This window comes from Calidris pugnax, unplaced genomic scaffold (genome assembly GCF_001431845.1).
Source record: "Calidris pugnax isolate Ruff unplaced genomic scaffold, ASM143184v1 scaffold103, whole genome shotgun sequence".
Lineage (NCBI taxonomy): Eukaryota > Metazoa > Chordata > Aves > Charadriiformes > Scolopacidae > Calidris > Calidris pugnax.
In genome coordinates, this window is record NW_015090990.1 from 591,705 (window position 1) to 608,018 (window position 16,314).

At 39.5% G+C, this 16,314-nt stretch overlaps 1 protein-coding gene across 1 annotated transcript in view; it reads left to right on the plus strand.

The window, feature by feature from the left end:
* The window catches only part of CNTNAP5 (contactin associated protein-like 5), a 288,857-nt gene that overhangs the window by 157,155 nt on the left and 115,388 nt on the right, over positions 1 to 16,314 (plus strand). The gene's annotated exons all lie outside the window — the stretch shown is intronic.

Sequence of the window (16,314 nt, forward strand, 5' to 3'; positions counted from 1 at the left end):
GTCCAGCAACTCCAATAACTGTGCTGAAGCTTTTTTGCAGGGAAGAAGAAAGGATTTTATATATTTTTTTTTAATCCAAATCATATTATACATTTTACACATCTGGGACACAATCTTGAGAGAACAGATTTTAAGAAGTTACAGAAGTTGTTCAAAGTGAAGTGCTGGTGCAGTACTGAAGTCGAGTGGTCATAGCAGCAAGAGACAATTGGAAAGAGGAATGAAATTAAAAGAAAATAAATAAAGAAAATACAGAGAAGAGGCAAATCCTTTGTTTTATTTTGTTAAGACAATTGATCCTAAGCCAGTGGATGAGCGGGGTAAAGACTGAACAAAAAATTATTCTGGGAGTGTGTTCCTCCTAAGCATTTTTGAAAATTTTATGTTCTGCGAGCTTTTATTATAGCATAGTGTCTGCAACAAACTGTAGATGGAAAGTTGACAGATTTGAATTCAAATCTAAAGACTGTATTGCTGTCTAGTCTGCACAGTGTACCCTTGAGTATGTTTTCAGATCTTGTTCAAATTGCATAAAGTCTGACACTACCAGTCACTGTAATTCAACTAGTCACCGGTCACTAGAGCTCTCTACTGCAGCAGCTCTGGGCTGCTGGAAAGTTGGGGTCTGGCTCCAGGCGTGCAGTATCCAGCTGCTCATTCTCTCTGTACAGGGAATGTTAAAACTCTGTAAAGGCATCTTCTCTGAGAAATGTGATCTCCCCTTTCTTAATTATAAGATTTTTTTTGCTGTCTGCACTGTAAAGCATGTGTTTTTGTAATTTTAACATATGGGAATGGTGTAGCTTAATTAACATGTAAATGGGACATTTGTCTTAGTTACCTAAGCAAAAACGCTCTTTTGAGGAATATGCCTCTATTTAGAAAGCAGTTTATTTGTTACAGTCTTGTAGGCCAAGATCATTCAGACCTGGGCTCTGAAAGCGGTGATTAGACAGCTCCCTGCAACCTGTGCTTACTCTTAGAAAAAGAATGACTTTGTTTTGAAAGATGATAAACTGCAACTACTGTTGATGTAGTTTTTGAGAAAGTGTTTTTGACTGTGTTTTGGTGAGAGAATCTGGTTGTGTAAGCACATTATACACGTACACACCCACACATACCCTGGGATTCCACGTATAAAGCAATGAGCCTCCATTAATTTACGTGGAACAATCTGAGGGACTAGGCCTTAATATCTCGTCATGTCTCATCGCTAGTATTTTAACTACATGCGTGCTGAAGTGAACTTAACATGAATGCCTTCTACCTCCCTGTATTTGTTATTTCCACTGTTAAGCAACTGCTTTTCAGGAAATAAATGCCCTGTCACTAGCTGAGCTATCAGAGAGTACACATACACAAAAAAAACATGTCCATGGAAATATACAGAGTTTTGCCTTCTTTCCATTTAGTGGCTGGGGAGACAGTGTAAAGTGAAGATGTTTTTGGAGACACAAACAAACTTGACCCTGTTGCTGACCCTGCTTTGAGCAAGTTCTTTTTTTGCTGGAGATTTCCAGAGGCTCCTTGCAGCTTGAGTGACCCTGTGAATGAGGCCACCCAGTAGCTGCTCTGGTCCTGGTTGAGAAGGCAGTTCAAGATGTATCTGTGAGAGCTGGGATTAGCAGATAACACTCGTAAAAGTCATGTCTTCCGTGCTTTCAGTAGGATTTTAAGATGTTGTACAGTCTGGAGTTGAACACAGCAATCTGGACTGTCCCTATGATGGAAGAAGGCTAGGTAGCACCATATCCTATTAAGACACTGCTTGTTTCTAGCCCTCAGCTGCATTGCCAGCCTCACTAGTGTTCCTATTGCTGCATATCAAGTTGTCTCTGACTTGCCATCCCCTTCTATGGTACCTACATGTTGTCCTTAGGTGATGCATCCTGTGCAAGGAGAGGTATCCCCAGTCTATTCATATCAGAGCTGTGTCTGCGCCACAAGCCCTGCAAAGTAGTGCCGTATTCCCTTCATCACCTCCTTCAAGATAAAGCTGTTCCTGCAAATTGTTCTCAATGCCTTGTAGAACAGGAAAGTAGAATCTGTAGGAGGAAGCAATTTTTCTTGTAATAATGTGTGTGTAGGACTCTTGGCATTATCCCCACTGCTTGCCTAACGTGAATCCAGCTAATTATTTTTTTTTCTTTCGTTTGTAATATGTATGTTTGCTGTGGTTGTTCAAACACACAAGTTTCTCAGTCTTTTCTGGGGATGCTGCAAAGTGTGGTACTTACACTGCTCCTGGTAGTGGACTCCATCCATGGATGTCAGAACTCATAGCTGCCTGCAATGCACTTATCCCTATTCCAGTGAGAGAGTGAGACAATATCCTGCTAAACCATAGAGATCTACTCCATGAAGGAAGTGGATTTCATTTATTGTTGTTGCCTTTTAAGGATCTCTGCTTGGTTAGGGGGGTTGCTTGCTTTACACTAAATTAGTAAGTCAGAAAATACAGTCTCTAACAGCATGCTGGTGTTTTCCCTCTATGGCACGGTACAGAGCAGAAAGTAACAAGACAGAGACGTCTGGAAGTGAAGGTGCCATGAAATCCTTGAATTCAGAGACTTTCTGTTGGGGAGAGAAAGAGATGTCTTTGGATATCTATGCAGACTTTTGCAGAAGTACATGTACTGCATTGAACACCTCTGACCAAAAGCCATCTGGCATAGGCCCAAACAAATAAATGCAGAATCTCTTTTAATTTATTTTCAGTTCAGAGTGATACAGATGAAGTTCATGGCTACAGGGACCGTACAGCCCTCACTGCTGGTGTTTTGCACTGTAAGTGTTTTTTGGCAAGGGAAGCATCTTCTAGGGGTTACACATTAAACATAGAAGCTTGCAGGGGGAAGCCTGAGTGGTAAGAAAGTCTAATGAGAACAGAATAATGTTTGCTGTCTTTGGCCTTAATCTGTAAGAAGGGCATCAGTGTCAAGGGATGGGAAGGTGGCAAGCAACATAGAAAATAGATTTGCTTCTCATAGATGTTCTAAGTCAGAAGGGTTTCCTTTCTCTTGAGCTCCACTGAGTCTCTATCTTTCAATGTATGGCCAGAATCCCTGCCCTTCACCTGCAGGCAGTGTGTTAGCGGTTTTACAAATACAAGCTAGAAAGAATTCCTTGAGTACTTCTGGTTTAGAGAAAAAAAAACACCAAAACACCAAAGACAAACATACAAAAACAAGCAAACAAACAAACCCACAAAAAAACAACAGGATGTCTTTTTTTAATGGTGTCTTCACTAATGCATTTCCCTTCTTTACAATGTTTGCAAAGATTTCTTGACCCTGTTAAACAGCCTCCTGGAAATGGGTTAGGGATGCAGTTACAAAAACTTCTCACTCAGCAGGGTAAAAAATCACAGCTGCATCTAGTGCAGCAGTCAATTGGACAGTGTAGCTGGAGCAGAAGTCTTCTTTCAGTCTTTTTAACACTGATGAAAATCACAAGGCTGCTGTCCCTAGAGATGCCTGTACTCCTTTCCTTGGCTAGCACGTGCACGTGACAGAATGGAGGGTTGAATCTTCTTATGCCTCCTGAAACTAACAAGCCTTAGCCTGTTTCTTCAGGAGAGTGGTAAGAAAAGTATTGGTTTCTCTAGTGCTAATACTGTTTCTCTAACCTGAGGTTTATTGAGTGCTGTGATGGGCCATAAATTCACATCAGTTGCTGTTTTCTTCATGCAACATTTTCTCTTGTTGGCTTAGAAGGAAAAGTTGCTTGCTGTCATTCCCCTGATCTAAGCAGGACTCCTGAGCCATAACATCGATATCAAAATCCCAAGCTCTTAGCATCTACAGCCCTTGTTTTAAAGTTTGGGGTAAATGGCAACTCTACAAATCTTGAAATACAAAAAAACAGAGCTAGTGAGCAGAACAGGTGGGCAAACATGAAGTAAACACTAGCCAGGGCTGCCACTTGGTGTTTAGCTGTCCTAGGTTCATTAGCAGTCCTGCTTCTAAATTTCTATTCTCTATATATGTATTCAGAGCCCAAACTGTTTCTTGAATGACCCAGTCTATATGAAAAGACACAAAATAGGTTTAGAAAACATCCCCTGCAAAGAAAGATTGATTAAGTTCTTTTTTTTTTTTAATCAGAAGAAATTGCTGAGGGGAGGCAACTTAATGGTCTTCAGACGCTAAAAGGCTGCTGCAGCGCAAAAGGGGAATAGTCATCTTTTCTGACCAGGATGAATAGGAGAGCAGCCGTGGCATAGACTGCCTGAGGAAACTGTCAAGTCTCTGTCACTGGAAGGCTTTCAGAAAAGATTAGATGAGTCTGTGAGAAATAACAAATACAGGTATTGGTGATCCTGCCTTGGGGTGTGAGCATGGACTAAGTGATCTTCTGAGTTCCCTCCAGCTCTATGCAATTCTGTTGCCTTTGCTCAGGCTTCTCTTCCAGCTGGAACAGCTGTGTATTGTTCTTGCTTTAGGGGTTCTGAAACACCAACAACAATAATACTGCTTAAGAAAACAAAACAAAACAAAAGTGGGAAATATCTTTCAGGAATTCAGCTCAGAATTTCTCACACCAAATGAAAGCTCATTTGGTGAGAAAGCTCAGACGACCTAAGGCAGTGCTGTGGCAGGGAGTATGGACCATGTATCCCATAGGTATGGTTTGGTGGCCTTTTTTTTAAACCCAGGATGTATTTGTTAAATTCAGAGTGTAAGGAAATGAGGGAGAAGGAGCAACACTTTCTACTCATATGTCACTTCCTTGATTCGCTTTTTGTGTCTAAAAATGCACGATTCCTACAATTGCAGGATGAAGCTCTGTGATTGCAGAATTTAATACCCTGTTTTTTTCTTGAGATTTTTTTCTTTGCGGATTCCATGATGTCTAGAATGATGGTTCAGCTCAGGCTGTGAATTTGTGCATTTTTCCTTGGTTTTCCTTGGTGAACAGTAACTTGATTCCTTTCTATTTTGCTCTCTATTTTCATAAGATCCTGTGACTTCTTGGAGTTGGGGTGTCTTGTCTCTCTTTTAGATGTGGTAAAAATGAGGGTGAGAAGTTTGCAAGCTGTTAGGAGAAGGCAGGGACTGAGGCATTGGACAACTACGGGAACATCTTTCCCTTAGTAAATCAAGCTAGGAACTGTGTGTTGATCCCTTCTCAACCTCTATTTCAGTTGCTAAAAGATGAAATGCAAATCCAGTTGGATGTATTTACTGACCTCAACCTTGGCCTGATCAGCCCTTTCCAAGAAGTACATCCTCTCTGGGCCACTCAGAGGTGGTGCTGTGTGCAGCTCTGACTTTAAGAGTCTGTCATTCAGGCCTCATGGCTGTTTCTAAAACGGACACTCTGTTCTTTTGCATGCCACAAACTGTTCTCTACAAGGAGATATTAAATAAGCTACGACTCTTCAGCTTGGAGAAGAGCAAGCTAGGCAGGGCTGTGCAATGAGGAGCAGTATGAAGGAGGTGAATAATAAACAACAAATTGCTGTTTCTCACAAATTCAAATCTTACACAGCATAAAATTGGATGCTGTTAGCTGCTGTAGAGGTCAAATATAAAGGAAAAAGACAGTAAGGTGTACATGAATCCATAAGCGACAGATTGTTGGAAGCTGGCAAAGTGTTCAGTGGGATGCTCTTAAACTGGTTTAATCAGCATCTTTGCCGTGACACTGTCAGAGTAAGGAAATTGGAGGAGGTGCTGTTGATCTGAAGTGAAGTCTGGTGGGATGTGATAATCTTAGAACTAGGAAGCCCAAGTTTGTTACTGTTTTAAGAACCCCTTTTCAATTTTGGGGAGCTCTATGTATCTCTGTTGTTCAAAACCAAAATATATTTTGTCATAGCTGTGTTAATCTCAAAATACATTGGAATCTGACTGTGAATTTTGCCAAGCATTAATACTTTCTGCACTGTGTTTTCCTCTGTGGCAGCAGAATAGCGAGTGTGTGGGTCTGTCTGTGTGTGGGCAAACAATGGAAGGCATAGCCTTGGGGAAATTCAGGCAGCCTCTCATTTAAAAATAAATGAAATGGATAGGAAAACAAATATGCAGATGCTGAGAACTTGGCTTCACTGTTGAGAAGCTCTGGGATTTCCCATTCAGCAATTGGCTGGAATGCCAGATTTGGGGTCTAGAAATACTAGCTTCAGTCCTGAAGCTGAGTTGGTTGTTTGCTGTGGTTGGCATCCTGTTCAGAGAATAGATGCAGGAATGTGGGCTCAAGAGATATTGCAGCTCAAGAGTTGCCATGGATATTAGGAAAATGTGCCAGAAAATCATTAAACCTCAGTCCAGAAACACCGTGGATTTCCAGCCCTTCATCATGCGGCACAGATGCTCCCTTTGGGCTGAGCAAGGCTGTCTGCTCTTACAGCAGATGGACCCCTTGGAATACAGCAGCAAGGGCTGCGGTGTTGCCTGCAGCCTGAAGGCATGGGTTGATTAATCTCATCCACTTCTTACATGCAGTGGAAGAAGATGCTTTGCAGCTTGTTAGTCACGGAGAAGGATTTTCCATTTCCAGAAGTTCTTGCACTCTGCATGTACATAAAGAGGCAAGATCTGGTGTGGTTTCCCATACCAATTCCTCCAGGCTCTGTAAAGAGAAGTGCTTAGGAGACACTGCAGTTGGGATAGCTTTGAGCCAAACAGCTGCCTTAAGGGGAAAACTGGCCTTGTTTTCCTCAGGCTTGACACCTCTCATTGAAACAGTCTCCTTTGCCCCTCAAGATGGTGCAAGACAAAAGCTTACTTCCACCAGGCTTTTGAAGCACATCCTTAGATGTGTCACATCCTCTTGAGAGATGTCCTTAATGATGACATTGAGTACATTGATGCTTTTGAACTCCTCAACCCCCATCACAAAGGATGTGGTATTTAACTAGACCAATGACAGAGAACACTCTGTTAAGGAGCTGGAAATTTTATAAGAGTCTGCTATTCCTGCCGGGGCTAAAATAGCTTGAAACTGTTGACTTTTTGGTAGCAAAGTTTACCTGGATAGAGCTAGGGCTAAGGCAAATGCAAAATCATGATGTTGTGCACCCATTGTTATATTGTCATAAATTTTATACGCCACTTTATGCATGTGTATATGAGACTAGACTAGGTAGTCTTGGGATTAAGGCCATTTATGTGTTGAACCTGTCATTATTCATAAAAGAACTATGAGGGTAGTCAGAGCCTGCTTTCCTTTAGGCTTGGATTCGCATGAACGCATAGATAAATGCATGCATTGCTCTCCCTGTCTGCAATGGCTAGGCTACTTTAACCTGATTGCTGCAGCTCCTGTTGATTTTGCGCTGATGAAGCTTTGACTGGGTTGTCCTATTTTTACTTGGCTGGCACCCTGCCCTCACTATAGCAAATACTGACAGTGCTTGTCAAGGACAACACTGGGAACTTCAGTTCCCTTAAGTGACCTGGGGGAGGGAGGAAGTTAAAAAAAAAATAAAAATGATTCATGTAGAATCCACCTTGGCAGATGGACGGATGGTGCATCTGGCAGGACGTCCTGGGAATTCCAGAGACCTGCAATGACAAACACAAACCTGACCTTAGGTATTTTCTTATGAATCTTGGCAGTGTTTCATCTCTGTAGCATCATCAGTCAGACACAAGCACACACTGATATTGCTGTCCTTATTAAACCAAGATTCATCTGCATATTCCAATTCTCCTAGCAAATACAAATGGAGAGAGCAGCATGTGGTATACATAATAAACACTGCGATGGGATTGGCATTAACATCTTACCTCATTAGGGGGAAGCATACTGAGTTGATTCATGAGTTTGCTTCCCTGTACTACTTGAGTTACGGAGCACAAATAGCATCCTTAGTCCCTATCCTTTTATCCCTACCCATGTTTTATCTGTGAAAATTCTTCATAACATTTTCTAAATAAATTAGCTTAAAGTGTTCTTTTTTCTTGCTAAATAGAGATGACCTTTTAAATCCTGCTTTATACCCACTTCCTTTGTAGATTACATTAGATTTTACTATCAATTTTTACTTGTAAGAAATAATAATAATTTTTGACTTTTTTCTCCTTTTCTTTTAGTACTGAACTTAACATCGCTTCATGTGTTGTACTGTCAAAATGGGCCTTTGGGAAATTAATTGCTATTGCAGGTGAAGGGTGTTAGGATAAATCCGATGAAAGCACAGTCTCTTTTTGCATTTCCCAAATCTCCTCTAAGATTTAATCTGTGCCCTGCAGCAGAAGCCAAACTTTATATTATTTTTTTTCTTCCCTGAAGTTGGCCATGCAAATGAGAAAATATCCTGGCTAATTATGCCCAGTGAGTTTTAATGTTATTTATTACAGTCCCAGGCTGGGATTGAAAAAGCAAACACTTAATATTGCATTCACCCCCACATAAATACCTGCAGTGCATTGCAGACAAAAATGAAACAAAACCAAAAAAAACCCCAACAAAACCAAGCTGGACAATTTTACATCCGTTCTTTTCATTCTCTCTAGTATTGCTATTTTCAGTATATAATATCTTTTCTGCAGAAATGACAATTATTTTGTATTCCAGATTATTTTCTCATTGTGACAAGTCCACTTGTTTTTCCATTCTTGGTTTTATAGCAATGAGTTGGACATTTTTAGATTATACTTCCTGAATTTGGATGGTACCGGTTGAAGACACAAGAAAGGATGTCATCTATTCTCTTTTAAAACATTTCTGATTTTGGGTAAATCCCAAAATAGACTTGAATATTGCCTGCCTGTATCTCCATCATAAACCAAAACAAAGCATTTAAACTACACACCTTCAGATACTAGAACACCTTTATCTTTTTCTAGAACTGTTCCATTAAATGCTACATAAAGGAGGGGCTGTCCTGGCTGGTTGTAAGGATCTGATAATCCAGGTTATAGTTCCTTTGTTTTTTGTGTCACCTTAAAAAGATCACTTCAGTTCTGTGAGAGACTGTTTTCCTCCTCACCTTTTGTTCTCTTGCGGGTTTCAAACTTAGGCTCCAGTAGACATGATTACAAATAACACAGGCCACACTGAAGCTTTATGTCGCCTTTCAATTTCTATATTAATTAGGGAAATCATGGACAGGTTTTCAAAAAGTTTCCCTTTCTCATGCTACTGTTGGTACTTTGAAAAACACTGACAATTTGGTTTGTGTTTGTACAGCAAAATTTACAATATTGTTAGAAATACGCCTTTCTTTTTTATCAAATTTTCTTTATAGAATGTATCTTTTTCTCTGTACTAAAAACAAAGCAAAATGCTGGAAATAATGATGTGGAAACGGAAAGGGGAAAATATCTTAAATCCAAACTATGTTACATGGTCGGGAAGGAAAAGGTGAAAAAGGTATCTTAATAACTTAATCCTGTATAAACATTAATATACAGTGGAAAAAATAGTATTAGAAATAGAGAAATACCTGATGTTTTGTGGTAGAGAAGAACCCCGTGGGTCCTTCCCAAAATTGGGCCTACATCACAAATTAGACATGCTAATTAATGTAATTAAACCACTGCAGGTAGCTCATTTTGGAGCGTGAGTCTTGGAAACCCCCTCAATACCACTCAAGTTTTAGCGTAGAAGGGCAGGATGCAGAAAAGCTGACCAAGATTTTAAAAATCATAAACCACAGGCACCCAAAACCTGGCTGTCAGAATTAAAATCCCAGCAGTTCTAAAGACCAACCCCCCCATCATCTCATATCTATTCTAATGTTTAAACTTAGCTGGATAATTCAGGTAATGACAGAGCTTCTCTCTCTGATAGCTTAAGGGCTGCCTGACAATGAAGTGTAATAAAACCATGAAGAAGAATTCCCTGCTCTTGGACTGCTATATGAGCTTTGCACTGTCAGATGAGCTCGGTCTGTGGTAATTGTAAAACAAGAATTTGTACAAAGCAAAGTCTCTGTAAAAATAGGCAGTCACAGTGGAAGATGCTACCTCTGAAGAGGGGGAAGTTTTTTTGTCCTTTGTGTTTCTTTAATATGAATGCAAAGGAATGCTCAGATTATTGGACAATGACATGAGTTGGCTTTGCCTGCCCTGCCTTAATTTTGAGGTTATTTTCCCTGGCTTTGTTTCATAAATGCAAGACCAGCCACAGAAAGCAGAGATCTAGGACCATGAAGGGTTCGCTGGTCTGTGGAAATACTATGTTTCACAGAAAAATAAAGACAGGTTCTTCAGACTTATCTGCCACACTCACATCACCACATCTGAATTGGGAGACTGATCATGTTGTAATTTAGTCTTGTTCTTTCCCAGATAAGTTTGCTTATTTGTTTATTTTCATGTGAACCATTAAAATGGTGCTGAATTCAAATCTCATTTACCTGATGTCACTGCAGAGTAACTAAGAGCAGTGCTGATCTGGTCCTTTAAAATGTGTTTAGTAAATGCTGTAAGGGGTAACTACAAAACTGGTTTGAGACAGGTGAACTCCTTCTGTATCTGCAATGACTTGTACATGTGCAATGATGCTGGAGTCAGAGATAGTTAGCTTTTGTCTCAAAAAAAAAGAAATAGTTAGCTTTTGTCTCACAAAGCGGAGGGATGTCCCACTAGTGCTGGAGATGGGATTTGCCCTGAATGAGACCCCTGCGGAGAAAGAAGGCAGTTTGAAGGTTGGTAGGGGTCTATTTATGTGGCTTTTTGAATCCAAGTTGAGTGTGGAGATGAGTTTCTGGGGGAACCTGAAGAGAGTTCACCCCCATTGCTATTCCTTTAGAGTAAAAATTCATGGGAAGTGCAACCCCATGGTAAATTAAAGGCCAACTGCAGGGATGTATGTAGCATATAATATCCTGTCCTTGTTTGTTTGATTTTTGCAGATGGATTTTCTGCTTTTGCTTTGTAAAATGATGAATTCTAAATGAAACAGCTGTCTGTACAGGATGGTTTATTTGTTTCCCTTTTTTCATTTTCAATTTATTTATATAAAATCCTTTCTGCTGATGCCAAGCCAAACTGTCAGCACATTTACCTCTATTAAAAATGTAGGTATTCTAACAACAAAGCAATCAAACCTTAAAAAAAAAAATGCCTTTTATCTAAAGCATAGGTAACAGGCTCTTTCCCTTCACTCATGCCAATCCCAGCACAACCTCCTCCCACAGTTCTTTCCCAGCCACGTGCCTGAGGGCAATTCATATCAACATTCAGATTTTCTAAATGTTCATCTCACAGTGGTGTACAAGTGCAGAGTCTGAGAGCCAAAATGGCCAAGAATGGAAATAATAGTACATTTTAAATGTGTAGTCACCAAGTTTTGCATTTATTTAAATGACCATTTTTTATTTAACATATATTAGTGTGATAGAAAAAATGACTTCCAGAATGGAAAAAAAGAATTGCTTTCTTTCACTTTATTCTTGTTCTTTTTCTACTCCATGATTTCTCATAACATAATAAATGAAGAGAAGAAAATGCAGATGGCTTAAAAAAGTATAAGTATGGCACAATACTCTTTCAAAAGTCGTTAATCAGTTTGTTGCAGTTGCAAGAAAAGAGAGAACGTGAGAGGTGTGGTGATGAGGAGGAAATGTGGAAGGAAAACTGAGGAAAGCTGAAGAAAACCAAAAATCTGGAGAGTGTTATGCTTTCTGTAGCCTGTGTTAGCAAACAATGCCTGAAACCAAGAAAAAAAAAGACAATGTGATTTAAATGGGGAGTCAATATTGTTTTTACCCACTCTTTCTCCCTTCCTCCCTCTGGTTCTGGTAGTTTTCTTTTGTCCCTTTAGTTAAGGAGACCTAGCCCACTATTTTGCCACAAATAGACATCCAGAGAGAAAATAAGAATGGAATGTGCTCGTGTGGTACTTTCTTTTCTAGTGCTCTCTGGTCTTTGTTTTCATATTGATGTAAACTGTTGAAGCAGTTACACTTTGTCTCTGTAGTAGTGTTGGTGGGTATCTCTTCCCTTTCTCTTCCAAACACTTCTCTGGTCTCCCCTTGCACCCATTACTTGTATCCAAAATATAGAATCATAGAATGGTTTGGGTTGGAAGGGACCTTAAAGGTCTTCTAGTTCCAACCCCCCTGCCGTGGGCAGGAACACCTCCCACTAGACCAGGTCGCTCAAAGCCCCATCCAGCCTGGCCTTGAACACCTCCAGGGATGGGACATCCACAACTCTGGGCAACCTGTTCCACCTGTTCCAGTGCCTCACCACCCTCACAGTAAAGAATTTCTTCCTAGTATGTAGCCTAAATCTCCCCTCCTTCAGCTTAAAACTGTTACCCCTCACCCTATTGCTACACTCCCTGACAAAGAGTCTCTCCCCATCTCTCCTGTAGGCCCCCTTTAGGTACTGGAAGGCTGCTATAAGGTCTCCCTGCAGCCTTCTCTTCTCCAGGTTGAACAACCCCAACTCTCTCAGCCTGTCAAGGAATTTCACAGATTTATGGCTCAGTAGAGCGGGGCAAAAATCCATGCTGTTGCAATTGGCCTCAGCCTGTTGAGTTTAGTGGAAAGATACCTTTACTGGAGCAAAGTACAAGCTGTTCAAGTAACGCCATGAGTTTCATCATACATTCATGCTATACAAAGTGATCTCTGTTAATGTTATTCTTTGTTAACTATATATGAAATAGCTGCAGCCCTTAAATGGGAAAACAGGCTGAAATATACTTAATTTCAGATAATATTTAGATAAATACTTTCTTGATACAAAAATTTTTAATTTTCATGTGTTTTCTTGTCATGTCATCGTTGAGTTTTAGGGACTTGGTGGTTGCCTCAAAATTATGTCATATTGGCACTCTTAATATTGAGAGTGTGTGTTCCTTTTTTTCTTTCTCTATCTGATAACGTGCTTCTTTTTTTTTTTTTTTCCCCTCTCTTTATTTAGGAAAAATAGAGAGCGGTGCAGGCAGGATGTGTTGTGCTGACTATAACAAAATCTGAGAGGTGCTTATTCAAAGTACTGGGTTTATTTCCAGTCAAGTGTAACATCAAATGTGTAGAACTCCTTCAGCCTTCCCACTCAAGTAATTTTGTCATTGTTATTTCTTCATCATTCCCATCAAAGGGCCAAATTTTGCCCCCTAATATCTATGCAGTTTTTCATTTCAATTCAAAGGAGGCACACGTGCAGTTTTGGAGGTGAATGTTTCATCTAAGGACAGTGAATGCTTTTGTGCAGGCTCTGCATATTGCTCACTTAGATGGCTAAGGTGTGTGTTTTCCAGCTTGGCCGAAGGAGGGAAAATTGTATTTGCTTCATTTATTTTTTCTAAGATTCATTCAACATGACATATTCTATGAATTAATCTGGAATCCAGAAGATCAGAGTCCCTCATCTGTGACAAACTGTCTTAGGCAAATCATTATATTTCAAGGTGTCCCAATTATGATACTTGCAAAAATTGAGTTGATCTGTTCATTCATTTCAATTGCAAATAGGTCAGGGGCTGCCTGCTGCAAATTTTTGTCTATGAAACCTCCTGTGAAACCAGTGTGTTTTTTGCTAAAATTGCTTGATTCTACTAGAATGCAAATATTAATTTATATTTTAAATTATATGTATTTAAATCCTTCAACATGAGTATCTGGGACAATTAGCAAATGGAACAACCTGTGATTTATCCATGTCTTGACTAATTTTAATCATAACTATTTCTTAATTTTGTGTTCTCTGACAATTAGGCTAAATTTTGCTTCTAATGAAGACACAACTGCTCAGCTAGAATGGGATTATGGTAATTATTAGAGTTGCAAAGAAATTTGTTTCATAAGCTCTTAGAAGGGTTAGTTATCTCACCAAAAACAAGATCAATACGGTTGGTGCTAATTAAAGCAAATAGACTAAGGAATAAAAAAGGTTTAATTCTGAATTTATGAATACCATTAAAAGCTTACATGGCTAGTTTGACTTGCGTTTTGTGCATTGTTGGGGGGAAGAAAAAGTGTCTGTATTTGTAAGACAAGTAGAAATGAGAAATGACCTTGAACTTTGTAAAGCCTTTAAAAGGAAACTGTTTTAAGGGAATAAATTTGGCTAAGCCTCTGCTACTGGCCTTTGGCAAACCACAAATGACTAGTAATTATCTCTACTGCATTGGGTTAATTAGTAAAAGGTAGCTTAAAATAGGCAAAAAGTGTATATGTCTATTACTCTGATGATGTAAATTATGATAATAACACAGTACTGTTCTTTTCACCTCTCCAAAGAGCTTTATTAACATCAGATGTTTCTTGTTCCCAGCACCCCTGTGATGTGAATGTAACTACTGCTGTGGTACAGGTGACATAAATGAATGTTTATCACCAAATGGCAGTTAGAAGCAAAGGCAATATGCTGAGGGCAAGGGCCGGCATGACCAGAGCACAAACATTAGCAAATCTGCTCTTACAGGCAAAATACATACATATCACCATAGAGCTGTTGAATCACTGTGCTTCTCCCACAGCTTCTGGGACAAAGCTGTTGGGGAGCTGCTGATTGGAAAGAGCTGGCATGGTCCTGCAGAGCATCACTGGGTGCAGATCACATACCAGACGGACCCATTTATGCCGTCCTGTAGGCCACTCTTCCTTTCTTCAGCATTGACCCAAGCCCTCCAAGTCTCTCTTCACCATTGCCAAGAGTAGATGTAGTGGCAGAGGGGCTGGCTGGGCTGTCACAGTAGCAGCAGGGTGTTAGCCTCTGCTAGATGACTTCCCAACACACCATTAAAAAACAGAATTTCATCCTTTCTCAGACTTCCTGCCCTGTAAGGATGGGGCAAACCCAACAGTTTTGGTCTTCTCCTTTGTTTCTTTATAATTTTAGAAATAAGGTACTCTCAACAGCGCTTAAAAAATGCTTTTTGGTGAGCTGGAGAACCAAACATACTGGTCTCATTCTCTTTCCTCATTTTGTATTGGATCTCAATGATTAATAGCGGCCATAACAAAGATTTTTATAAGACCAATATATCTTATAATTGGTTTAACAGATGTTACAGATAGTTATAAATAAAATACTTTATTATTGATTTCCTTATGTCTCTAATACTTAAATAATTAATAATGGCTATAATAAATGAGTAAGCACTAATAAAAATTATTTAATCTTTCATATTAATTTTTACATGATCTTTATAATTTTATGTACAATGGCATAAATAGTGATCAAGCAAACCTGAGTTCTAGAACAAATCTCAGACTCACACTTGTAAGGAGGCGTATATATGTATGTATGCACATGCTTGCATACAATATATGGAGGATGAGATGTTAGTCTGATAGGCCTCTGTGCACATAAACAGGTTTCTTTGGGTTGTCAGTTTGTCAGCCCTAAGCAGCTTTGGACTCAAATAAACCGAAGAATGCTGGCTGGTGGGGCTCAGGAGGCTGGTGAAAACAATGGCCATTAGTGACATACAGGTTTTCTGCTTGCACGCATGAAATATGTTTTTGTTATAAGGAATCTAGAAGCAGCAGACTGAAAGCCATAGCTAAAGACAATATGCACACTTAAATGCAAAAACATTTCCTAAGGATGAGATGAACTACAATAAAATCATGTCTTCCACTGGTACAAATCTAGGTAGAAACAGTGACTTCACCACTAACACCACTGAAAGATCTGAGCCATAAAAAGGGTTTTGAAGCTGGATTTACAGCAAAGCAAACCCTAATGGAGTGCTGATGTGTAAGAGATAAAGTGATTGCCTGCTTTCTATCCACCTACCCTTCACAATTGAATCAGTGGTATAAAAAAGTTACTAATTTTTCATAAGTCAAACGTCCACTGTAAAAGTGATTATCTAATATACAGTAAGGGGGAAAAAAAAAAAAAAAAGGGGGAAAAAAAAGGCAAACAATGGAACAAGCTCTGTTTCCATTCAGGCTGGTGTAACTCCATTGCACTGCCTGTATTTACACCAGTGTAATTGAGATCAGCATTCACTTCTTGTCCCGGAGATTGAATTTATCTCCCACAGCTTTTGTTTCTGTTCACTTCCCAAGCTACATGTTTTTGTGTCTCTTTCTTCTTTTAATAATTTGCTTCACATAATACTTTAGAGGCACACCAACAGAAGTGAAAGAAGAGAGAGTACAGAACTCATAATTGAAGCATATTTTTCCTCTCACATCTGAGATTTTCATGCTGTTTCTGTTATCACAAATGTAACTCAGCCTAATTTTGACAACAATGATGCCTGTTTAATCAGAGAACAGGGGATTCTCCTTTGAAACAATATTTCAGTAGTGTTTTCACCTGTTACTCATCCTTCTCTGTGCTTGGAAAGTTTGAGACACTTTATTGCTAAGAAGTGGAGGACAAGTGGAATGTGTTGTTGAATGATCTTTACCTATTTGCTGGATACATTAAATATTGTTGTCTT